At 51.1% G+C, this 21,075-nt stretch overlaps 1 protein-coding gene across 4 annotated transcripts in view; it reads right to left on the bottom strand.

The window, feature by feature from the left end:
• Positions 1-21,075, bottom strand: part of LPIN1 (lipin 1) — a 126,347-nt gene that overhangs the window by 63,253 nt on the left and 42,019 nt on the right. Inside the window, exon 1 of one of the 4 annotated variants that reach the window (XM_066234026.1) lies at positions 17,536-17,616. The exons of 2 other annotated variants lie outside the window; for them this stretch is intronic. The gene's annotated coding sequence lies outside the window, so the exon portion shown is untranslated. Of the gene's footprint in view, positions 1-17,222; positions 17,363-17,535; positions 17,617-21,075 lie in introns of those variants that run through there. One more of the 4 variants, XM_066234027.1, reaches the window with a different exon arrangement.

Genomic DNA, 21,075 nt, shown 5'->3' with positions numbered 1-21,075 from the left:
CTTTCATTTACCACTTTAATAAGAAATCGCATGTTCAACTTGAAAAGAGTCAATTATTAAAACTAAATATGGGAATTTGAGTTATTTTAGGCCGAGCCCCCTAACAGTCAGTTCGGGAATCCATGGGTCCCACTCACTGATTACACAAGTAGCCAAAAGTGATGTCAATTCCCTTTCCAGTTCTCTCAGCTATACTGCTATGCGGGCAGGGCACATTATCTAGGAAAGAGCAGCTTCTCCATTTTAACACTGTGCGTTTGCTCCTGGGACGTGAATCAGTGTGACACCCTCATGTGACCTGCCATCCCCTTCTCTGGGAAGGCTGCAGGCCAGGACTGGGGGTGAGAAACCCCACCTTAGCCAAGGTCAATAATGAACGCAGACCCCTCTCGATAAACGCACCCCTCAGAATCACCAGCTTTGTTAAATCTTTCTCACCTCCACCTTTTGTTCTACGGTCTTCTCTTTGAGACTTATGTGGCCTTAAGACCAGACAATGCAAGAGCTTGGCAGTCCCTCCATCACTCATATCCCCTTCCTCGCCTGCTGTCCAATGCCCTCCTCAGCCCACAGCCCAGCCTGTGACCTCGCCTACCACCCATCCCTCCAGTCCCAGGCAGTGGCTTGATAAATGGGCTGTCACCTGTCAGGTGGCTGCAGAGACCTCGCTCACCAAGCTGGTCGGCTCTCCTCAGGATTGGAGGAGGCAGGGACCCAGGAAATGTCTGCGGTCACACATGTCACATTTTTCTTCAACTATTTCCACACTCTTTGACTCAATCCTTCAACAATTGAAAGGAGTCTAACCTTTTATTTTTGGCTGTTAAGCTAGGTACCTCTGGGAATGACTGAATTAAATCTATCTGGTCACTGTCTTCCAAAAGTGAAAGTGCTTTCTTGGTTTAAAACAGCCATTTTCAGCCTTCTTTATCTCAGGACACATATAAACTAACCACTCAAACTCTGCAGCACACCAAAAAAAAAGAAAAAATATATATATAAATAAAATATATAAACCATATATGTATATATAAATATGTATAAATAAAAATATATATAAACATATATAAATAAATATATATATATATTTATTTTTTTTTGTCAATCTGACCAGAAAAATAGGTATAATTTTGATTGATTTACATCAGGAGTGTATAAGGATTTCTAGTTTCATGAATTAACCAGTCATATGAAACTTTATTATACCACCTGGTCAATAAGATGCATCCCTACTATATGACTTGTATATTTAAGCTTCAAGACAGGACATTCACACCGGATGGTTATTGTTGTGTTGGCTGTTGTTACTTTTTTTATTTCACAATCTAAGGGAAAAGGGGTCAGTGCCCATGACTAAATAGTCTGGTATCGCATGTTGTTGGTCAAATAAGTTTGTAAATATGATATATATGTTTGCTCGCTTGTGACTTATATTGGGTGTGGGGGACAGGCTATAAGCAGGCCAGGTCGTTGTAGCCTAGGGTTTGGTTTTGGGACTAAGCTTTTCCCCACATCCTTGACTGATTGTATGATCTGGGTGGTGCACTCTCATGAGGAATCCAATTATGCCTTGGATAAATGACTTTGTATCAGAGACTTCCTTGTTTGTATATTGGATTAAGGGATTTTGGTTTTCTACACTATAAAGTGGGACAGACCAGGAGCTGGCTCACTCAGTTCCTGCTATCACGATTGTAGGGGCTTCCCTGATCCCTTGCCCTTCATGGGAAAAGCTGGTTTTCTGCTTTTCCCTTGTCTTCTTTTGTGGTTTGCCTGTCTTGGTGAGACACCAATAAATAGGATGGCCCCCCATCCTCTGACTCCGCCATTTCTTTATCGTCTGCCTGAATCCAATGGGAACTTGCATGTGAATGGCCACGATGGTGGCTCCTGGCCTTACAACTGGCGTAGTCGGCAGGATTCAAAGATTGGTATGGGGCCACCACCCTTGATGGGTGGGATAGAGTACTGGTTGCTGCTCTGGCTCCCCATGGCTGTCCTTTTAGGGGCCATGGGCTACATGTTTTTTACTCAAGAGGAAACCAAGAGTTCTGTGCGAGAAGCTGCCCGAGGTCAAGAGTTTCAGTATGAATTGCAAATAGAACGGCAGAAAAGGCTGGAATTGGAGCGAGCACTGGAGAAGGAATTACGGGTTCGCGAGTTGCAGTTTACCCTGGAAGCTGAACGTTTTCACCGGCAGTTGTTGGAGAAACAACTGCGGATTCAAGAGCTCGAGTCTCAGCTTCTGGCCAAAAGCCAGCAGCCACAGGAGCCTAAATGGTCACCAAAGGAGCAGCAGCATCCGTGCCGGTGGATTGGCTTTGAGTCAGCGGGAGCAGGCGCTTGCAACTCCTCTTCTGAGGATGAGAAGGCTCAGGCTGAAGCTGCCATATGCACACTGAGAGCCCGGACCAGTTGTCGCCAAGAAGGTAAAAACCCAGCAACAAAGAGTCCCTCAGGGGCAGCCACAGCCTCCTGCCCAGGTAATGGAACACTCTGTGGTCCGGCCCTATACCCAGGCAAAGCTGATGGAGTTGGGGGCACAATTTAGGCAGAAACCTACTGAATCCCTGGTAACCTGGTTACTACGATTATGGGATATAGGGGTGGATGGCATCATGCTCTCCGGAACAGAGATGGAGAAATTGGCCGCCATTACCACACACTTCCTTGAGGCAGCGTCTTCAGAACTGCCATGGCAACCCAGGAGACCATACCCTATTAGAATGGGTGATGGCCACCATTCGTATGGTCTGGCAGAATGCTGGAGAATTGCTGGGGGCAATGTACAGTGAGTTAGTAAAGGTCCTTCGGGAACTAGGTATGAAGAATGCTGTTTTCAACCCTGGGTCTTGTGGGCCAGACGAGGAAGTGTTTACGGCAAAAATGAGAAAATTTGTCCTTGCTAGCGCCCCATCAGCCCTTTTTGGGTCACTTGTGGCTATCTTGGGCCCCTATGTGGGGCAGCCCATCAATGCAGTTACACAGATGGTAACAGATTTGGGAGAGCTGGAGGCCACTCGGTATCATAAAGCAGTGAGGGCTGCTGCCTATGTTTCCCCCTCAACTAACAAGGGAAAGGGGCCTGTAAAGGTTACCCGAACGCAGATGTGGGTAGACTTGATTGCGGCTGGAGCAGATAAGGGGAAATTGGATGGCCAGTCTAATAAAATTCTTTTGGAGCTTTGGCGGCAGCTTAAACCGGAACAGAAGTTCCAGCCACTGAGACGAAAGGCCCCAGCAGCTACCAATAAAACGTTTGGTGCGCGTACAGCTTGGTTACAAGATTATATGATAGAGACGGCCGAGGGAGAGGAGAACTGCCAAGACCCATTGTACCAGTTTGAATAGGAAAAGGGCCAAGGAACCCGTCTAACGGGGATGGGCGGGGACCAGAGGCCACACGTGGAACTGGCTATCCATTGGTCCCCTTCCAATGTATTGAATACAATGGGTGTTGGCCTTGGTGGATACAGGTGCAGAATGTTCCCTTCTCTATGGAAACCCAGAGCGGTTTGCTGGGACCCCAGTGGCCATTGACGGTTATGAGGGCCAAACTGTTCAAGTGAAGCCAATAACTATTCCATTGGGGATAGGGAGACTGCCTCCTAAGCCATATAAGGTGTATGTATCTCCTATTCCTGAATATATTTTGGAGGTAGATGTCTTGCAAGGACTGTGGTTGGAAACTACAGCTGGGGAGTTCATGCTGCGGATCAGGGTTGTGAAGGCAGTATTACGGGGACACACATCACATTCCCCTTTGCAATTACCCGTCACTCGGCGTGTGACTAACACCAAGCAGTACCGCCTGCCAGGTGGTTATGAAGAAGTCACAGGGACAATCCTCGAACTAGAAAAGGTGGGGATCATCCGGCCAGCACACAGTCCTTACAACTCCCCAGTATGGCCTGTGCGCAAAGCAGATGGAACCTGGAGAATGACAGTAGATTACAGGGAACTTAATAAAGTTGTTCCCCCTTTGCACGCTGTTGTTCCCTCAATAGCTAACATGATGGATCGGCTAAGCCATGAGTTGGGGACATACCACTTTGTGGCAGACTTGGCCAATGCTTTTTTCTCTATTGATATACCTGCAGAGAGTCAAGACCAATTTGCCTTCAGTTGGGAAGGGAGACAATGGACCTTTACAGTGTTACCCCAGGGCTATTTGCATAACCCCACCTTGTGCCATGGGCTGGTAGCTGCTGACCTGGCTAAATGGAAACAGCCAGAGGTAGTCCGCATGTATCATTATATTGATGATATTATGCTAACTAGTGATTCTCTTTCAGAATTAGAGCAAGCAGTCCCTACCCTGCTATCCCATTTGAAAGCATGTGGCTGGGCAGTTAACGAGAACAAATTACAAGGACCTGGGTTATTTGTTAAATTCTTGGGAGTTGTCTGGTCGGGTAAGACAAAAGTTATCCCTGACGCAGTTATAGATAAGATTCAAGCATACCCCGTGCCCACTACGGTAAAACAGTTACAGGAATTCTTAGGTTTGTTGGGGTATTGGCGAGCATTTATACCGCATTTGGCTCAGTTACTACGCCCCTTGTACAACCTTATTCGAAAGGGGGTTGGCTGGGATTGGACTGAGCAGGCGCAAGGTTCATTTGAAGCTGCTAAGAGAGCTGTTAAGGTGGCACAGGCCTTGAATGTGTTTGATCCTGCCAGGCCCTGTGAGCTGGATGTTCATGTAACCTCAGAGGGGTTTGGATGGGGCTTGTGGCTGCGGACAGAGCGCCTACGGCAACCTATTGGGTTTTGGTCCCAATTGTGGAAAGGTGCTGAAGTTCGTTACTCATTAGTAGAGAAGCAGCTGGCAGCTGTGTATGCTGCCCTCCTGGCAACTGAGAGTATTACAACCACAACACCAGTTACAGTCAAGACAACATACCCTATTGCTGGATGGGTGAGAGATTGGGCAACTAAACCACGCAGTGGTATGGCCCAAATGTCCACCCTGGCCAAGTGGGGTGCCTACCTGCAGCAACGCTGTGCTCTTAGCACCAGCCCATTGAGGGCAGAACTGCAGGAAGTCTTGGGTCCAGTCACCTATGCGACCTTAGAGCCAGGTGCAACTGGGGCTCAGGAGGCAGAACCTGAAGTCAGTCCCTACCAGGAGGGGTGGGTGCCCATCCCCAAGGATGCCTGGTATACTGATGGTTCCAGCAGGGGCCAACCTGCCAAATGGACAGCTATAGCCTTCCATCCAGCCACTGAGACTATTTGGATGGACACAGGTATAGGCCAAAGCAGCCAATGGGCAGAATTAAGAGCTGTTTGGCTAGTTGCCCATAATGAACCTTCACCTCTGGTAATCTGTACTGACAACTGGGCCGTCTATCGTGGACTTACCCTTTGGATTGCTACTTGGCACATTAACCAGTGGATGGTAACGTACCGTGCACTATGGGTTCAGGCTATGTGGCAGGACTTACGGGAAATAGGACACCAGAAGCAGGTGACAGTATATCATGTCACAGGGCATGACCCTCTAGCCCATCCTGGGAATGATGAGGCAGATACGTTGGCAAGGGTGCAATGGTTGGAGACTGCACCTGCAGGTGATGTGGCACAGTGGCTCCACCGGTGCCTGCTCCATGCAGGACAGAAAACTATGTGGGCTACGGTTAAGGCTGGGAACTTGCCTGTGTCCTATGCAGAGGTACTTGCAGCCTGTGAGCAATGTGCAGTATGTTCCAAGGAACACCCTCGGAGACCACTGGTGTCGCCTGGACAGATTCAGAGGGGTCATGTTCCACTGACACGATGGCAGATAGACATTATTGGACCCTTACCAAAGTCAGAAGGGTACCAGTATGCAGTCACTTGTGTAGATACTGCCACCGGGCTGCTTGCTGCTTACCCTGCTCGTAACCCTGACCAGAGGGCAATCATACAGGCTCTGGACCGCCTGAGTGCTGCATATGGGCGACCGCTGGTCCTTGAAAGTGACAATGGTACCCACTTCACTGGTTCAATGGTGAGGCAATGGGCTCAAAAGCTGGGGGTGGACTGGAAGTACCATGTTCCCTACCACCCCCAGGCCTCTGGTATCATTGAGCGGTATAATGGACTCTTAAAGCAGGGACTGCGACAGGAGGGGGGCACCGGCTCTCTTACTGGATGGACACGCCGCTTATAGACAGTACTCCAGATTTTGAATGAGCGACCTCGACGGGGGAGGCCAGCTCCAGTAGAGGCCCTCCTGCATCGGACAGCTGCCCCCATTCAGTTGCAGATACGCACCAAGGACATTTTACTCAAGCCAGGTTTCGGACAGCAGGGCAACGTGCTCTTACTTGCTCCAACAGCCCTTCTTAAAGGACAACGGCTTCAATGGACTTGGCCCTGGCCTGTACAGGCCCCCCATCTGAGATGGGTGGCCTTGTTGGCACCATGGGGAAAGGGGCTAGAGGTGGACCTCCAGTTAACTCCTTGGGCAACCAGCACCTGGCCACCTAAGGTAGAAGTGTATTATCCCTTGAGCGCTCAAGGGGACAGCATTTTGAAGGGCACCTTTGTAATTTCTTTATGGCCAATAATGAGTTCTCCTATTTTACTACACATAGAACCAGCAGATGCTGGTGTACTGGCCAATAAGGTTTGGTATACCCGCTCAGGGTGGCCTCTGGTGCCAGCTACAGTGCTGTCTGCAGACAAAACTCTGGCCTGTATTCTGCCAGAGGGAAAGGATTTGCCTCTCTTGGTGCCACTGACAGCTCTCTCATTTCGCCCATAGTTTTTGATCTGTTAATCCTATTGCTGTAGTTGGTACTATTTCTGTTTATGCAATGTATCCCACTCCTTGCACAGTGACCATCATGGAAGATGCCTGTGGTTTAGATTGTAAAGCGAGCAAAAGGGGTGGAATGTTGGTCAAATAAGTTTGTAAATATGATATATATGTTTGCTCGCTTGTGACTTATAATGGGTGTGGGGGACAGGCTATAAGCAGGCCAGGTCGTTGTAGCCTAGGGTTTGGTTTTGGGACTAAGCTTTTCCCCACATCCTTGACTGATTGTATGATCTGGGTGGTGCACTCTCATGAGGAATCCAATTATGCCTTGGATAAGTGACTTTGTATCAGACTTCCTTGTTTGTATATTGGATTAAGGGATTTTGGTTTTCTACACTATAAAGTGGGACAGACCAGGAGCTGGCTCACTCAGTTCCTGCTATCACGATTGCAGGGGCTTCCCTGATCCCTTGCCCTTCATGGGAAAAGCTGGTTTTCTGCTTTTCCCTTGTCTTCTTTTGTGGTTTGCCTGTCTTGGTGAGACACCAATAAATAGGATGGCCCCCCATCCTCTGACTCCGCCATTTCTTTATCGTCTGCCCGAATCCAATGGGAACTTGCATGTGAATGGCCACGATGGCGGCTCCTGGCCTTACACATGTCTTAACATTTCTCGCGGCACACCGGTTGAAAATCGCTGGTTTAGATCACGTTTCAGTTAGTACAACGGAAAAAGAAGATGCAGGATGAAAGCAAATGTCAAGGACTGCCCAGGGCTCGGTGAAGTGTGCGCACTTCTGGCGACACTGTGGCGGACCAGGACAGGAGCCGTGCGGGCCGGGGGACGTGGACCTGTGTAGTGGAGGGCCCCTCTTCTGTAGGACATGGACACGCCACAAGGTGAATACAGTTCTCTCAGCTTTAATGAGCAATGAGCCGGTGCAGAGAGAGAAATAAGGAAACGTGCTAGAGGCGAGTGGAGTGGAACTCTGAAAGCCACTTTCCCAGCTGCACCCGAGTTTAGGCAGAGGCTGACATTGGATTCATCCCTGAAAGTACGCCCTGAACGAGAGAGACCTCCAGGCTCCCGGAGAAAACAGCTCCTGTTGCCTGGACGATGTTCAGTTGTTGTCTGTGCCTGAAGCTGGTTTTCCTGAGGCTCTCAGGGGGCCTGCAGACCCAGCGCAGACAAGCATGCCTCCTAAACACAACCGACAACTCCCAGGGTAATGACTGCAGGCGACACCGACAGAAAGCTGATCACATAAAGACCTAAGTCGACGTTGAAAACCATGAAAGGATTCTGCTAGCTTTGGAGAGAAAGCAGCGTGCAAAGCCATCAGACCCAGCGCCCCTCCTGTCTTTCTCCAAACCCTTAGCCTGTCACAAGCCCTGGGGACTCCCTGAGACATGTAGAACACCTCATAATACGCAGAGCTCCCTCGGACAGGTGAGCTCCGCACATGAAATCGAAGCACCTGAGCAGTAGTCAGGACCGGCGTCATCACCCCATTTGTGACGAGGAACCGCAGAGTCAAGTTTGTGTGGCGCTGGCTCAGAGTAGCGCGACCAGGAGGGGACAGGGTGGGGACAGGAGCCCAGGGGGCCGCCCCAGCCCACCCTGTTCTCCTGTGCACAGTGCTGCCCCTTACCTCATTGGATAAAACTGGTATCGATGGGCAAGGCCCGGTAAAGAAAACCCCTCATGCAGCTGGAGCAAAACAGATGGTGGCAGCTGGCCACCAAAAATGTGTTTCTAAAACCAGACATCATGAAAAGACATCTTAAGATTACAACTGGAAACCTTCTGACTTTACTAGTTGGAAAATTCTAAGTGCGCTTTCCTTTAAGATCAGTCTGCTCTTTCCCACTCATGCCAATGTGAACAGAACTCTCCAGAAGTAAAACCACTATAAAGTCATAGTAAGATCAAGTATGCTAAAACAAAGATATTTTATCAGATGCCCACATTTTTCTTTTTTAGCAGCCTCCAAAGTTCTCGATGACAAGCAACATTCAGCACGTGTCTGCAGGGCACCCAGGGCTGGATCAGCAGTCACAGGTTGTGAGGAGAGCATGCGGGGGGCCGTTGCAGAGCAGTGGTGGGAAGCAGTCTGGGAGACCGAGCTTCTGTTCAGTCTAAACCACCACCTGGCAGAGGGTACACAGGGAGTTCAAGAATGTGGTGGGGCTCTAAGGTAGGACTCTATGACCTGGGCATAACATCAAGAAGTCAAGTCTTCGACCCAAACAAGAACCGGGAGGGGGAGAGGGGACAGCTGTTTCTGTTTTCTTTTTTTTTTTTTTGGGGGGGGGGAGGGGGCACAGGGGAAGGGAGTAAAAGGATGTGCAGGTACCAAGTATACTAGTATACTAGTGAGGCAAGTCTGGATATCAGGGAAAAGTGCTGGAATTTAAAAATTAGAAGAACTTAGGAAAACAGGAAATGCTCTCTCCATTAAAACTTGTAAGGATGATGCTCCAAACAAAATTCACCACAAACAGTTTAAATTACGGCCCATACAGCACCTTTGCCAACAACAGGTCATGGAACATAAAGGGATAAAGGGTAAGAACGAGCCAGGTAAGAACACAGCCTCCCCAGATCCCCAGCTGCCACCAGCTGCCACCACCAGCACCAGCGTTTAGGGCAGGGGTCCCCAAACTACGGCCCGCGGGCCACATGCGTCCCCCTGAGACCATTTATCCGGCCCCCGCCGCACTTCCAGAAGGGGCACCTCTTTCATTGGTGGTCAGTGAGAGGAACATAGTTCCCATTGAAATACTGGTCAGTTTGTTGATTTAAATTTACTTGTTCTTTATTTAAAATATTGTATTTGTTCCCGTTCTGTTTGTTTTTTTTTTTTTACTTTAAAATAAGATATGTGCAGTGTGCATAGGGATTTGTTCATAGTTTTCTTTATAGGCCGGCCCTCCAACGGTCTGAGGGACAGTAAACTGGCCCCCTGTGTAAAAAGTTTGGGGACCCCTGGTTAGGGGAAAGGAAGACTTTGATCGTCTTTGCCGGGAAAGCCAAGCCAGGGGCTAGGGAGATTTATTGCCATCATCCCCTCCCTTGCTGAGCAAGTGCCTGGGGAAGTCTGGCTCAGGGGTGGCTCTGGGGGAGTATTCACACCCTCATCAGCCAGAGCCTCTTAGAAGATAAATTCAAAAACCATTCCCAGAGGACTAAGGTCAAAAAGCCCTCCTTTGTTTGTCTGCGCTCTATAGAGCCTCAGTTATGACTCATCAGTTCCTGGAGAGAGCTTTGCATTAATCCCCTGCTTGTGCTCGGAGAAAATGCATATTCTGTGTGTCACCTCCACCCTCACACAGGTGCTTAAGGGACACCTGTGGAATCTAGGTTTATGACACATCCAGGGAGCTTCTGGGTTGGAAAACCAACTCAAGGTCTGCTCACCAGGAGGCCTGCTTTGGGTCCCTGTTACCAGCCCCAGGATCACACCTCTGGGCACAGAACCAGCAGACACTGATCTGTTTGTCAGGTCCCTGCCTGACGGTGACTATGGTTAAGTGAGCACAGAGAGACTTCTAAAAATCCACTGAGTGTACCAGCAACACCAGACAAAGATCATTTCAGCAGTGAAGAACCAGTGTGATACAAATGTTTAAGTCCGCGGTCCATTTCCACATGCCCATGAGGTTGGTATACTGGTCAGAGCATAATAATCATGAGTCAAAACTGTTCACCGTACATCACAATGATGCAAGGGATCAAATTTTTCCCATTCGCAGGAAGGAAACTGAGCTTCAGCTTATGTAACTTGCTCAGGGTCCCCTCTGAAGCAGGGAAGAGGCGAAGCAGCATTCAACTGTGGGTGACTTCCCAGTCCAGCCTGCACATGTGGTCGCACACAGGCCCTGAGTTACGTCGTGCAGGAGGGCAGAACACACATTCTATGAAAATATACTTACTTCTCCAATGGCCAGGCCAAAATTATCCACTGCGATTGTTGGGCAGATAAAATGTATTATGCTCACTTTGTTAAAGATGACGGTTGCCCAGGTGATATTAATGTGTGTTGGGGGCTGGCTGTGGGCAGGCAGAAGAATCCTTGTAGCCTAGGGCTTGGTTTTGGGATTAAGCCTTTCCCACCGTTTTTGATGTGGGGTGGTACAATCCAATCATGCCTCAGAGAAGTGACTTTGTATTAGAGACTTCCCTATTTTGTATATTGGATTAAAGGTTATGAAGCTACACTATAAAATGGGGGCAGAAAGGGAGTTTACGCTCTCAGTTCCTGGGATTAGCATTAGAGAGCAGAGAGCAGAGAAAGGCCACGTGGAAGAGGCCAGGAGAAGCAGCCAAAATGGCGGAGTGTTGAGTGAGAAGCCAGTTTGTGCAGAGTTTGTGCATAGAGAAGGAAGGAGATGGGGAACAGAGGTGAATAAGTCTGGTGAGCTAGAAACCTTTGATTCTAGGAAACTCGGATAAGTCAGTAGCTTTGTGAGCACTGAATGTGAGTGGGTTTTGGAGCCCAGTGTGTGTTTTTACTTGCCCACCGGGTGCAAGCTAGGATTAAAGATTATGGCCCATCAGTTTTTGGCTCCGTTGTTTACCGAGTGTCCGAATCCAATGCGAACCTGCGTGGGCAAGGCTGCTGTGATGGTAGCCGCGGCCACTGGCTTTACATTGGTACATTTTAATAGTTTTCTTTTCCTTTCCCCAAGCTGGTATCAGGTTTGGCAAAGGGTCCACCAGCTCCAGAGGTATGCCTGTGCTTGCTAGCAGGTCAGAGAGCAGCAGACAGCCGCCCCCTCTGGCCTCTCCGGGTGGCACACGCAGGTGAGGCTGAAGTGTTCAGGTTAGGCACACTGACAGGGCTGAGCCCTGCCACCGGCTCTCAGGGCCCGGGAGTGCCCCAGGCACCTCGCAGAGCTGCAAGGAGTCTCTTGGGGCTAATGAAGAAAAAGATTATTCTAGGTGTTGGTCAAATAAGTTTGTAAAATATGATTTTTAGGTTTGCTAGCTTCTTCTAGTTTGTATGGGGGACTGGGCAGTGCCAGGTATGTGTGGTCTGTGAAATTGCAAATTACCTTCCTGCTTGGGAAGGGCCATTGTTTTGCTAATGTTTGCTGGAGAAGACGTTTTCAGGCCAGAAAATTTTGAAAAGAGAGAAGGAAGAGGCATGTTTTGCAGAGAGAGCAGAGAGAGCAGAGAGAATGCAGAGTGCAGAAGGAGAAACCATACTGGCAGGAAGAGAGAAGGTGTGCAGATGGGGAACCAGAGCTGAGGGGCTTTGCAAGCTCTGCTAAGACTGGTGAGGCCTTTGATTCTAGAAGGAACCGGAGAAGATTCTCCTGGTTGTAGAACCAGAGGGAAGTGTTTTCCCTATGTGTTTGCTAGTCGGCCGGTGCGAGACTTTAATAAAGGAATGACCCACCACTTTTTGGCTCCACTGTTTCTTTACCATCTGTCCGAATCAAATGAGAACCTGCATGTGCATGGCCTCAACAGTGGCGAAGCTGGCCATACACTAGGCAAGTCTAAATACTCTGGCTAAAAGCTCTCGCCTCCTCCTTTTTACCTTGATCTCTAATTAATTAACTGAGGCTCTATAGAGCTTCAAATATCTAAAGATTGTCTCTGGAGACAGGTGAGCGGCCCCTTCTCACACCCCACACTCAAAGCAGGGCTTCAAGCAGAGCTGTGCCTGGCTTGGCACCTGGCACCTGCTAAGGTTGATTCCTGCCCTCCACAAGCTGCCAGGCTCACCCCAACTGGCTCAGTTACTGAACAACTGAATAGCGATGTCCAGCTAGGACCTTTCTGAAACCGAAAAACTTGTTTTGGGAGAGTGAGTACCCTGTCACAGGGAGTATTCAAGTCCTTTGGCTTTTAGCTAGAATGATTCTTCCAAGGACATGACAAAAACCTGCCTCTCCCCACAGGTCCTTTAAGCCCAGAAATAGCTCGTTCTTTCTCCTGCTTGTCCTTGGTCCAATCTGAGTCTGATCAAGTCTGAGTAAAAACATAAACATGTGCTGCTATTAGGGCTGGTCCAGTCACAGTCGCCTGACAGGTCACAAACAAGCATTGGTTCTCATCCAAAGCAAAGAAGAAAGGAGAAGGAGGAGAAGAAAACAATTTCTATGAAATCCCCAAAATGGTATCATGACTAATAAACCCTTCATGAAAATGAAATCGGCTTACAAAGAGTACGCATGTTCCTCTTGTGATTTATGTGAATGGCAAAGAGGAAGTCTGTTTTCGGAGCACTGCTGTGAATATGTATAAACTAGTCAGGAAGATAGATCAGGTTTACATAACAACAAAGGGAAGTATGACTTAGAGGCAGGTGATGGGGGTGGGCGGAGTGAAGAACAGACCTAGAGTCAAGACCCCTGGTCTCATCCCCGCAGCTACCTGGCAGCACACCCTGGGCAGGTCACGTCCCTCCTGGCCCTTCTGGGCTGCCAGCGGCCCCACCCGCTGAGCTCAGCCATCCTGCCCACAGTGCTTGGAGAAGCTTCTTAAACAAAAGAGACCAGCCGTCAACACCCTTTTGACGAGGGACTTTCTCGGCCAGCCAGGGTTCTCGAGGAGACACTCCGGTCCGAAATAAGAAACTTCACTAGAAAAGCTTGAGGTGCTTTTTCTAAAAGCCTGCAACTCAGACTAATACTTCCTGATGAAAGCGACAAGGCCGCCAACACAGCTGGCCCTAGGGTGCCCCAACCCCAACCAAAGTTCTTTCCGAATTGAACAGGTTGGATTAACCCGGAGCACCTGCTCATCCCGGCTCAGCGTCAGGCCCAGAAGGAGGGGACAGCCGGCTCCAGGCGATCCTGCTGGAAAGAGGGCAGGCGGGGGGTGTGCAGTGTGCCCGGGGTAGAGGGCACTGTCAACCAGGCGGAAGTCAGTAACAAAGTGGGAGCCCAAACAGGCAGGGAGCAGACAAAGCAGGCCTGGGCCCCCACACAGGGGACGTGCCCCACGCCAAAGCTGATTTGTCCAAATGCCAGCACAGAGCAGAGGTGCCAAAGCACAATTCCCCTATCTCGCAAGGTTCCAGGAGGGTGGCGCTGCCAACCCTCTGTCAGGAGTGGGTACTGGAGGTCTCATAACTTCTCACCTAGTTGCTACATCACAAAAATGTTCAGCATTTCATCCCACAATTGGCAGGATCCTTCTCCGGGGGGGCACTAATTGTCATGGAACACTGGTTTCTTGGAACCAATGCCAAAATTCAAAACTCCAGCTGCAGCTTTCATAACCCAGAGGTTTTTGCCGACACCATCCACCTTGAGAATGTTAAGGTCAGTTTGAGACGGCCTCAGACCAACCCAACCGAAAAAACAAATGGGCAAAGTATAGAAAGACAGGGTTCGCTGGGGTAATAAGGGGGGGGGGGGGGCGTTTGACAGTATCTGTCACTTTTTGCACATACTAGCCAAGCCCAGCAATTCTGCTATTTTGAAGAGCCCTGTACAAACAGTAGTATGGTACTGATTACAACAGAGAAAATTAAAAACTATGTAAATCTCGACAGGACTCTGGTTGAGTAAACTGCGGACCAGCCACACCACATGATAGGATGTTAGGAGACTGTTAGCAGAGAAATGGAGGGGGGCGGCAGCTCCACAAAGCAACACGGAAAGGTGTACATTGAGTGAAAAAAAGTGCAGAAGTATATACAGTATATACTTACAACCTGAACCTATCGTTAAGAATTACACTTACACATATTCTTATACGGCACAGGAAGCTCTGGACTGGTTTCCACGCCAGACAAGGTCCACGACAGGCTCACCCTGGGACCAGGCGTGGGCATGGGAGACCGTCCCTTCTCATCATGTGTATTTTCGCAGCACGGGTGTCTGAGTGTCACTTTTTACGTGTGCATGCATTACTCTGACATTAATTTATAGGAACTGGGTGAGGAACAGAAAACTTGGACCCGCTCAGTGGCAGCGTCTCCCCGCCAACGACCCTGCTAAGACAGGAGGGGTCAAGAGGGCTCCAGCTTGGGTCGGAAAGGTCAGATGGGTGACGCTCAGCTCCCCCAGCGTTGTGAAATGCTCAGATCTTACACTCCCATGGGATGAGTGTTCTCGGGGTCCTGCCAAAGAGCACAAAGGGCCTGGACAGTGGGAGACAGAGAGATGCCTACAGGACGGGGTGGCCAGGTCCAGGTTCCTATCCTCGGGCTGTTAACTATTGAACTCGTTAACTGAGCACAGGACTTTGCTTCCTCTCTTCACAAACTGGCAAGAGCCCTCTGTCCAAGTTTGTGTCTTGGTCAAAAAGAATGCCCTGCTTTTGTGACTTCTCCCGTATGATACCACACACACACACACACACACACACACTCCACTCCAGCAATCATGGAACGTAATACCAGCTGGGCAGTCCAGAGTGCTCGGGGGTGAGAACGCAGGTGGCTGGTGTTCTGATCCCAGCTCCCGCAACGACTACCCTGCAACCATAAGCCAGGTTGCTAACCTCTTAGTGCTTCAGTTTCCATTCTATAAAATGGGACGATGTTCACAATGTCCAAAGTCACAGGACTGTTCTGAGGCAATACATGTACACTGTAAAGTACTTTTCAAAAGCCATGCCCCAAATAACAGCCAGCTGCTAATCCTGCAGTCACAAATAGCTCCAGGAAAAGGCTGGACCTTGAATTAAGGCTCTTGCCTGACAGTGCTTTGCACAGAGCAACTACTTAACTGCACTTTCTAAAAAAAGACAGGGGCAAAGAATACTATCAGTTAAAATGAATACAGAAATATTAGGATATGTTTATTTTCCAACAAGGTGGTAACACATTTCCATTTGCCGGAAAAAAAATCTGAGCCCAAAGCCTATCATTACGCAGAGTTCACTGGCAGGAAGTCTCTGGCCAAAGCAGTGGCCGGGGAGTGCAAGTTGTTGGGCCATGGTGTCCCTTTACCCCATGACCTTTGTGGTTTGTGTCTTTTGTACACCAGTGGTGCGTGCCTGGTCAGACTCATAAATGCAGAAAAAGACTTCAACAAAGAGAGAGAGCACATGTCCCCAAGGAGAGAGAGGGACTTCCTGGAAACAAGGTACACAGTGCGCGTCCCAGAACAGCTGGCAAACAGGTGTGGCTCAATCCCAGGGTCTGTGATCAGCTCTGCGAGCAATGCGAGGGACATCACGCTCAGAAGCCGGCGGGCTACACAGAGCCACGACTCTGGTGGTCTAACAGCTTGTCACTTTTTTTCTGGGAATCCCCCAGCAGTTAGCACCAGCAAAACATTCTCAGTTGTTGCAAGAATCACAAAATTTGGTCAGTGGGCTGAGGGATGTGGCCACGAACCCCAGTATGGGGAAGCTCCCTGCTCCGTGCCAGACCAAGCCTGTCCATTCCCCGCCACCCAACTTCTCAGCTGGACCATGGGCATCTCTGCACCTGAAGAACCAAGGTATACTTCTGTCCCTCACCTGAACCCCCAACTTCTTCCCCATGCACTGAGACCTAGCAAGTTAGCCCCTACAGCCTACTCCTCTCTTAGAGTGATGAGATTTTTTTTTTTTTTTTTTTTTTTTTTTTTGGTAACTGAAACCTGGGACAGTGACTGTACCATACAGGGTCCCACAGCCAGTTAAGGCAAAACTAATACCAGAGCCCAGGCCTCAGACCCACAGGCTCCGAGCCAAGTCCAGGGCTCTGCCCGGGCCTGCTGCACAACACCACACAGCCCAACAAGCAGGAAATAAAACCTCCAAAACACTCACACGCAAAAATGCTTGATAATCAAACAAACGTTGGCAAATGTAAAGTCTTAATCAAAATACAGAACCGAAAACCAAGCCCTGAGATCCCCCCCACATTTCTGGGGGGAAAATGTGTTTATTTCTCAATTACCAGACACTTTCTCCAGTGGCGTACTTTAGTTCCTAAGACCCAAATTATAGAACACAAGGTTAACGGTACATTTCACTGCCAGACCACCCAATAAAAAGTAAAGTTTTTCAAGCTCATCTTTTCCAAAACACTCCTATTATCCTGGAGGAAACTACCAGGTTCTAAAAACTCTGCAAATTAATACTGCCAATTAATTGTTCCAGTCCCAGGATCCTGTCACCTGCTTTCTCTGGCATTACCTTCCAGTCACCTGCACTCCAGCCCTATGACATTTAAAGTTATTTCCAAAACACAACTACTCATCCTGCATGTTCCCGGCTTTCCCCCAAATCACACTGCTTGCAAGGGCATCGGATGGAACTAAGGCAGCCTAGCACCCATGAGGCTGCAGGAAAGGTGCGCAGAGGCCTGGCAATCGCGGGACCACTGCAATCTGAGAACCCAGATTCCAACCCCGGTTCAAGGCCTCCCAGCAGCTGTGTGACCTTGGCCACGCAGGCCAATCTCCCCGTGCCTCAGTTTCCTACACTGCACAGCAGGAACCTTAACCCCCGGGGTACACTTTCATCCAAGTCCCTGGCCAACGGCAGGGGCGCTGCACAGACGGAACCCACCGCTGTTCCCCAGATCCAGATGGTCCCACCGTCCCGGGACCCGGGGGCCGCCCCTGCACCCTACGCGGGTCCGACGGCCACTCAAGGTCAGCCCCGCGGGCGTTTCGAAAGGGAAGGCCCACGGATGCTCGCGAGGCCACGGGGCCCCGGGCTTGTTTTCTCCACCTCCCCCCGCCCACCGCAGCCCGGAACCACTTCCCCCGAACGGGCCGCGGGGATAGTGCCCGGTGCTCGGGCATCAGGTCGGCCCCGGTACCCCTGCCCGCCCCGGCCTCGCCGCGCGCCCCAGGACCGCGCGGAGGGCGCTACTCACCGCCGGGGACCGCGCGCGTGGCCGCCTTTGTATGCAAACACCCCGCCGCCGCGCGCTTCTGTCACCGCGTCCCGGACCCAGGGGCGGAGCCTACTAGGGGAGGGGCCTGCGAGGGGCGGGGCGGAGGCAGGGCCGGGCCTTGCGAGCGGGTTGGCGCGAGGGAACGCGCGAGGCACCCGCCACTGGGCTGCTTTCAGGGCCCGCCCCGCGCGAGGCCTGCCAGCCCTCCCTTGTCGCCTACCTCAGCTTTCCTGTGGGTTCAGGGCCTCGGGCCCTGTTTCTGAGTTCCTGGTCCCCAACCGAAGCTCAGGCTTGCTGGGGGCGTACAGATCAGCGGTCAGGGCAGCCTGGTGACGAACAGGTTGGGGGGGGCGGGGGATGGGGACTCAGGCTGATGGGAGGGAAGAGGGAAGTGGTGAGAACTGGAAAGACTCCAGATATATTTTGGAGGTAACACCCACGGACTGGCTGACACATGGTGGGGGGAAGGGGACACTATGAGAGAAAGAAGAGCCAAGGGCAAGATCTGCACGTGGGGCTTGAACCCCGAGGGACTGCAGAGCTCCAGACTGAGGGAAGAGGGAAGAGGCAGGCTTGGAAGCAGATGCAGGAGCGCCCTTTCGGCTGCTTTAAGTTTGAGACACTTTTCAGCCACACCAGAGAGGACATCAGGAAGGCCTCCAGAGCTCAGAGCTCGGTGGCGAGGACGGGTGGCTGAAGGCAGGGGCCGTGTGCCCGGGAGCTTTGCCCAAGCGATGTCCTCTGTCCCCCTGGCCATGAGTGGATGCCCTCTGGCCGGGCTTGGGGTAACTCCCATCTAGGCAGCCCCTGTCCCCAGGAGAGCGGGCGACCCCCTCCCCATGCTGGCATTTCAGAGGATGGGGCTACCCAGGGGATCAGGATTTATAGGTGAGACTCTTCCACAGCCCACATCTCAGAGACCAGAGTTTACAGTGCACATGCAGGCCCCAGGGGAAGCCTTCTTATGCTCTTCCCTCCCTTACCTCCTCCAGGGAATGTCTGACCTTGGGGTTGGCAAGCAAGTCCACCCTACATGGACAGGCTTTCTAGAAGCAAAATCCAACGTTGGGCTGCTTAAGTGAGGCCATGGCCTTTAAAATCTTGAATTATTAAAATTTGGAGACTGGAAATCTCAAAATAGAATATCCAGTCCGGCCCTGGCCGGTTGGCTCAGCGGTAGAGCGTCGGCCTAGCGTGCGGAGGACCCGGGTTCGATTCCCGGCCAGGGCACATAGGAGAAGCGCCCATTTGCTTCTCCACCCCTCCGCCGCGCCTTCCTCTCTGTCTCTCTCTTCCCCTCCCGCAGCCAAGGCTCCATTGGAGCAAAAGATGGCCCGGGCGCTGGGGATGGCTCTGTGGCCTCTGCCCCAGGCGCTAGAGTGGCTCTGGTCGCAATATGGCGACACCCAGGAGGGTCGCAACATGGCGACGCCCAGGATGGACAGAGCATCGCCCCCTGGTGGGCAAAGCGTCGCCCCCTGGTGGGCGTGCCGGGTGGATCCCGGTCGGGCGCATGCGGGAGTCTGTCTGACTGTCTCTCCCTGTTTCCAGCTTCAGAAAAATGAAAAAAAAAAAAAAAAAAAAAAAGAATATCCAGTCCACAGCACTTATTCTACAAATGATGAACTGGGGAGGGGGCAGAGTAGGGTTAGGGTTCACCCAAAGACAGCACAGATTAGCAGGGTCCACCTGGACCCTGAGCAAGTGAATTCTGATGGCTTCGGGGTGGGGAACCAATCAAGAAATTAGGAGAAAACACTCAGTAGATCACATTTCACTATAAGCCTGAACTGAATTCACCAAAGCCCCAGCACTTCAATCTTGCCCTCTCCGGAGTCCCCCTGGGAAGGCCCCTGCTGTGTTGTGGCACCTGGGTGGTGACAACTGTGACTCGGCCTGGGTAGCTAAGGTGATCCCCTTGGCCAATTCCAGGGCCTGCTGCCTTCAGTCCAACTCGAAAGAGGAGGAGGAACACTGATGAGTAAAACTTCCTCCTGCTGGCTGGAGGAAGGGGGGGGGGGTAATGCCAGGGCAAAGCCTGGTGGGCATCCTGGGTTCGGCACACTCAGTCCTACAGTCGGGAAAGTGGGGCTGGGCAGATGCTCAGTCCACGGATCCACTTGGAGGACAGAAAAGGCCCTCATATAAATTATACAGCACCACCGCTGCTGACCTTGAGAGGTTTTTAAATTCTAGAACCCTGTACTTTGAGAATTGGTGGAGTCCCTAGCCCACCTCGCCTGGTTCCAGGGCACAGCAGACTGCTGGCCACCCTCCTGGGAGGGACACCCAGAGAGCGCTGCATTGCTGAGGATGTATAAAGCTAAGTGACAACTCCTCTGCATAGGAAAGTGACCAGAGTGATGTAAGCCGCCTATTCTAGCTGGAAACCACCCCCACTCTAAGCCAGAGACAATAACGTGATTATCGTGGGAGTTCCGCAGTTTTCCAGATTCACTATGTACACAATAGGCAGGGTTCTGCCAGGGGGAGAAAGGTAAACCCATGAAACACTGTAGGAAGGTATACAGTGGGCCCGTCTCCTGACAGTTCTCAGGGACGGCATCAGTGGTCAGCTCCGAAAATGCCCAGGGCAGAAAATGTGCCTGAGAAAGAACAGTCAGCTATCCTCTGGTCCCCTGATGAGGTGACTTCAGCAGGGACACTCCCTTGCTGGGGCCTCAAGAATAAGGTGGGAAACAGGGGCCCCTGGTATCACCTCACCTCCTCGGTGTGCAGGGGAGAGAACAACCTGGAAATCCCCCAGAGATGGAGTGGCCCCTGGGGGCCAGGGGCCTGCTGAGCAAAGCAAGTGCCATGGGGAAAGAGGTAGGTATGACAAGTACTGGGTTCCACAGGGAGTGGGAGGGCAAAGCAGGGAGGGCTTGTCTGGAACCAAAGCCCAAAGGGCCCACCCCCAAATTAGGGCTGAGGCATCCAAGACAGAAAGAAGTCACAGGGAGATAATGGGGAGAGGTTGGTAGTTGGCCACAACTGGGTCTTGGAGGCCACACCACTCAATTCGCTTTAACAGAGATATTAATCAGATAGCATCATGTACCAGCAGCACTTGGACAGACGCTGAGCAGAGCTGAAGATTCAGAGGAAGTGCACACACAGCGCAGCAGAGAAGGAGGAAACCCCCCGGCTTGGGGCAGAGAGAATGTGCCCTGGGCCTGCTCTGCCCCCAGGAGCCCACAATGCCTATCACGCTCAGAGAGCAGCCACCACCCATCCCGGGCTCAGTCACTTGTCTGCACCATTCCCCCATCATTGGTTGCGTGCCCACCCTGTGCCAGGTCCTGTGTGGAGAGCACTGGGGGCTCCTCAAGGGGGCTCCTCGAGGGAGCTGGCCAGATACAGCGTCCACCCTCAGTGAGTATAGAGTTGGGGCGGTAATCACAGTCAATCGCACAAACACACACAAACCGTCATCCTGTTCAGCACCGCTGTGAACCAAAGGGTTGTACTCCTCTGCGGGATCTCACACGCTTGACCCCAAAAAAGAAGATTCAGCTA

The sequence above is a fragment of the Saccopteryx bilineata genome, chromosome 6 (genome assembly GCF_036850765.1).
Source record: "Saccopteryx bilineata isolate mSacBil1 chromosome 6, mSacBil1_pri_phased_curated, whole genome shotgun sequence".
NCBI classification, from domain to species: Eukaryota; Metazoa; Chordata; class Mammalia; order Chiroptera; family Emballonuridae; genus Saccopteryx; species Saccopteryx bilineata.
This window is presented reverse-complemented; position numbering and strand designations above follow the sequence as displayed.